Source organism: Octopus sinensis, linkage group LG12 (genome assembly GCF_006345805.1).
Source record: "Octopus sinensis linkage group LG12, ASM634580v1, whole genome shotgun sequence".
Taxonomy (NCBI): domain Eukaryota; kingdom Metazoa; phylum Mollusca; class Cephalopoda; order Octopoda; family Octopodidae; genus Octopus; species Octopus sinensis.
This window is the reverse complement of record NC_043008.1, coordinates 43,063,670-43,069,165: the sequence shown is the minus strand read 5'-3', so window position 1 is coordinate 43,069,165 and position 5,496 is coordinate 43,063,670. Positions and strand designations below refer to the sequence as shown.

At 33.3% G+C, this 5,496-nt stretch overlaps 1 protein-coding gene across 3 annotated transcripts in view; it reads left to right on the top strand.

Moving 5' to 3' along the window:
* The window catches only part of LOC115217894 (dopamine receptor 1-like), a 258,651-nt gene that overhangs the window by 138,151 nt on the left and 115,004 nt on the right, over nt 1-5,496 (top strand). The window lies entirely within an intron of this gene.

Sequence of the window (5,496 nt, the reverse complement as noted above, 5' to 3'; positions counted from 1 at the left end):
ACCGCAGGATATATTAATGATGTGATAATCAGTTCTTTAGGAATCTGTTACAATGAGGATTATTAATAACAAAGTGAATAGATTAACTTGAGGTAATGTAGTCGTTTTGGAGTCAAACTGCCCTAAATTCCTCGTTGTAGTTAAGAATATCTGAAGACAGATGTGATAACATTTGAGGATGTGCAGAACAAGAACTGGAGATGTAGATTTTGATGCGTGCAATAGGAAAAAATATTTAACAACAATCTAGCAGAGTTAGGGTGGTTTACCTTTAAGTTAAAAATAATAATTACTTGAAGGATATCAGTTAAATGCCAACTACCCATGTTTCCTGATGTCGTAGGTATTTTTTTAAAAAACAAATCTAGAATTTTCACCATACATTCTTGAATACGAAGTTTACATTTTTCATAAACCAGTTTTGATTCTAAGGCAGTGTTATTTATGTTAAGATGAGCGGCACGTGGCTAGAGCCCTCACCAAATTCTGGGCCTCAATATGTCCGAGGAGGATCTCCTTCAACACAAGCACACCCTTAACTAAAATAACATTCTAAAGGAGTGACCCATCTTTTCAGAAATTACTTCAATCACCAACAGATTTTGACACTCTAAAGAAGTCGTGGGACCTACAAGGGAGTATTATTCCCTCAACATGGACGGTGCAACTGCACACAGACATCCTGAAAATGGCTGCTGAACTGACTGGAATTAAGTTATTAACAGACACGTTCTAGCCTCTGATTCACAACTGTAGCCTCTCTGTCTCTGTCTATTTCTAACTCTCTCTTTCTCTCTCTGTCTTTTTCTATCGCAACACTAATGGCCTCTGTTCCTCAGAGCTGGATTGTTTCCTCCATCCTTCACTCATGTACCGACGATCAACTTCTCTTCCCAGTTCACCAGATATAATATCAAAACGTGTTTCCTTACTCCGTAAAAGCAGAAAAAAGAAACAATAGAAATGGTCCACAGACTGTGTTACGAAACCACTAAATATGGCGGCAAAGTATATGAGAGAAGTCATACCTTGCCTTTACGTTTATCATTGTTTCAAGATGTCTACACCAGAATTTGAATTTGTCTTCGAGCTGAGAGCATTCTCGGCACTGGGAAATATTGTACATATACAAAAATTGATCGATCTTGATGACGATCAAGGATCAAACTAATTGAAGCATTGATTAGATATAAATATTTGAAAACATTTCATCCCAAATCCACAATTGTTTGTCAGTTAGACATTTGCAATGTTTAACAAAAGACTTTATTTCCACATTATAACCAAAATGTCATGGAACTAACCAAAATTATCCACTCAGAGAGAGAGAATATTACGAAGAATGCTTTATTCTTTCACATTATAATTTCATATGGTTGTGACGCAATGTGCCTGGTGTGCACTTATATGACGGGTAGTCATGATAGGTATACAGGTTTTCGTATATTTGTACCCCAGTATCACTTTCATGGCATGCACTGTTCTCTCACTCAATATCAATAATAATGATAATAATAATAATAATATGTTTTAACTGGTACGTAACACGTATTGAGAGGAACATTGTCGCCGTGAATTTTCTTTCGTTTTTCCCCTATATTCTTTTTTTTTGTTTTCGTTTCTTCCTTTCTCCTTGTTTCCTTATTTCCTTATTTCCTTATTTCTCTGGCTTTCTTCCCCTTTGTTTCTATCACATGACTTTGTAAATGAACAATATGGTGGGTTTACTTTAAGGGCCTACATATGTATGCAATTGAGGTTCTTTGCCCAAGGTGTTGGGAAGACACTCAGCAAGAAATGGCAACAAAATTGAAAGAAGATAGTGATAAAAATAATAACAATAATATTCCTAATGTTGTTGATAATGACGATAAATCATTATCATTATCATCATCATCGTTGTCGTAATCGTTGTCGTCATGATAATGGGGAATATCCCCCACCTCACTCCTGCCATGTCCTACACCATGTGTACAGAGCAGCCGGCGGCAGCGTTATATTTTTATCATTTGATGGTTTTTTATCTGATCGTCATTTTTATTTCTGTTCTAACTGGAATTCCACCAACGATTGGCTGATTCCACACAAGAATGTCTTGCTACATTTTTATCAATTCTAATTCCGATCCACATTGTGACACTTTTAGAAGATAAATTACACTTTTTGTTATTCCCAGTGGAACTATTTATACGGCTTTTATATGTCTCAAACCATACTTACAGGAAACTATTATCGTCAACATCACCTTCATATCAGCCTCATCAGCCTCATCATCATTATTATCATGTTGTTGTTATTATCATCAACATTATCATTAATATCATTATTATTATTATTATTATTATTATTATTATTATTATTATTATTATTATTATTATTAATAATAATAATAATAATAATAATAATAATAATAATAATAATGATAATGATAATAATAATAATAATAATAATAATAATAATAATAATAATAATAATAATAATAATAATAATATTTACCGGTCGAATATAATCGAGAAGGTCAACTATCGAAAGCATTCCAGTGTCAGCCATTAATCCTTTTTTAAGGATTTCTGTGGATTCTATGATGGACTTATTTCCTTATTTAAAATGGTTACAAGAAATTTACTGGAGGTTTGGTTGCTAATTCCAACATGTCATACGACCACAGACAAGCTTTCTTGCTAGTATTACAGTTATGGGTGTGTGTGTGTGGTGTGTGTGCGTGCGAGTGTGTGTAGGCGTGTGTAAGTTTCCCTCACTTTACGTAAGCAATGTTTTCCTGAAAATTTGACCGTAATGCGAAATTTCGGAATGCGAAATTGATTTTTCTATTTTCATATTATCAAATGAGATTGCGTTCCTACGGACATTTTCGAAAGATAAGAACATTAAGAAACATAAGAAAACAACAAAGTACAAGCAACGCGATCGTCTTTTATTCTCGAAGATAATTTCTAAACATACAGTGTGGAAACAGAAAAAGATTTCAAGCGGAATACGTCAGGGAATTAGGAAGAATCGCAATACATCGTATGTTTATTGTATGCATAAATGTATGCGCCTTTTGTATTTTAAACATGCGTGTGTGTGTGTGTGTGTGGTGTCTGTGCGCGTGTGTGTGTAAACACAGAAATACACATGTATATACACACATAGATAGATAGATAGATACATACATACATACATACATACATACATACATACATACATAGACAGGCAGGTAGATAGATAATAGATAGGTAGATAAATAGGTAGAGAGATAGATAGATAGGTGCCATAAATCTGGTGATGTTTTAAAAGCCCAGGAAACTTTAAGTAATGTGCAGCTGCGCCAACTGAATGTGTCAGTACTACTGTTTTCATTTGTTCAACCATTTGTATACGTGTATGTGTGTGTGTGCGTGTGTGTGTGTGTATACATGCATACATATACATATGTGTATATGTGTGTGTGTATTATATATATTTAGTCAAAACTATTTTAGAGTTAATCTTGCCATGGAATCGGGCAGCTGGCGTTATTGTCTTGTAATTATGTATCAAGATTTTTCCAATATTTCAAAGAGACAGGAAAAATATATGAAAATAAAATATTGCACTCCACAAAGTTATATAACCATTTTCTAAGACACTGTGTGGAATATGCTAGTATATACACACATAGATAGATACATACATACATACATACATACATACATATAGATATATACATACGTACATACATACATACATACATACATACATACATACATACATACATACATACATACATATATGTGTACGTATGTATGTATGTATGTATGTATGTATGTATGTATTGTGACCCACAGCGTGGAGGTTCTATTGTTGACTCATTACAGATGTTAGAGCCAGGTAGACGAGGAATGACAAAAGAAAAAAAGGAACTCTTCTCTCTCTCTCTCTCTCTCTCTCTCTCGCTCTATCTCTCACACACACAAACATATATATTTATGTATATAAGTAGTGGAACCATAATGATTCTGGAGAAAAGTTGATTGATGAAATGGGTTTCAATACAATAGTTTTATATTTTTTTTCGTTTATCTCGCTTAATAATTTCCATATATGTCCTTCGCTATTACATATATATATGTGGTCTGTGTGTGTGTGTGTGTGTGTGTGTATGAAGGCGGAGAGCTGGCAGAAATGTTAGCACAAGTGCGAAATGCTTAGAGGTATTTTGTCTGTGTTTATGTTCCCAGTTCAAATTCCGCCGAGGTCGACTTTGTCTTTCATCCTTTCGGGGTCGATTAAATAAGTACCAGTTACGAATTGGGGTCAATGTAATCGACTTAATCCCTTTGTCTATCCTTTTTTGTCCCTTTTTTGTTTAGCACCCTGTGGGCAATAAAAAATATATGTACATATGTATATATATATATATATATATACATATTCATGAGCTGAAACTGGAAAACTCAAAATCAAAATCATATATAACTTATAAATAAGGGCAAACGAAAAAATTTCTAATGCCAAATATGCCGAAAATTGGACATATTGTCCATTACCATATAATTTTTCACAACATGCACGTGAAAAATTATATGGTAATGGACAATATGTCCAATTTTTCGGCATATTTGGCATTAGAAATTTTTATGTTTGCCCTTATTTATAAGTTGTTTATAATTTTAACCTTTAAAGGTATTTTTTAATATGCTGGCCATTGATAAAAAATTTTTTCGAAAAAATTTTATCCTACATTAAATATATATATATATTCGTGAGTGTGTGCATTTCAGCAGAAGGACCACAATTTTGCTGGTGGTTATTTATTCCCTTACATCGACCCTAATACCTAACTGGTACTATATCTTATCGAACTCAGAGGAATGAAAGGCAAAGATGACCTCGATCGGATTCGAACTCAAAACCTGAACAACGGCAAGTAACGAATCTGCTGCCAATCCACCGCCATTCAACTGCCAAATATAATAAACAACACCGAGTGAACTCTGCGAGTACAAGAGATATATTTTAGTGGAATAGTTTAGCATTATGTCAATTCTGGGATCGATCTTGTATTGATAATTTTCGATAGATGCTTCACACCCTGACATATTATCTTTTTCCAGATATATTTTAATGATGAGTCTCTGGCAATGTATTGATCTCCTAACTAAAAATATTCACTTCACTTCACAACACTAGTGCACAGCAATAATTCATAGGTACTGTTGTTATTGTTGTTTTTGCTACTACTACTACTACTACTACTATACTACTACTACTACTACTACTACTACTACTAATAATAATAATAATAATAATAATAATAATAATAATAATAATAATAATAATAATAATAATAATAATAATAATACTATTATTATCATTATTATTATTATTATTATTATTGCCATTATTATTCTTAGTAAGGCGGGTGAGTTGGCCGAATTGTCAGCACGCCGGACAAAGCGCTTAGCTGCATTTCTTCTTGCATTACGTTCTTGGTTCAAATTCCACCGAGGT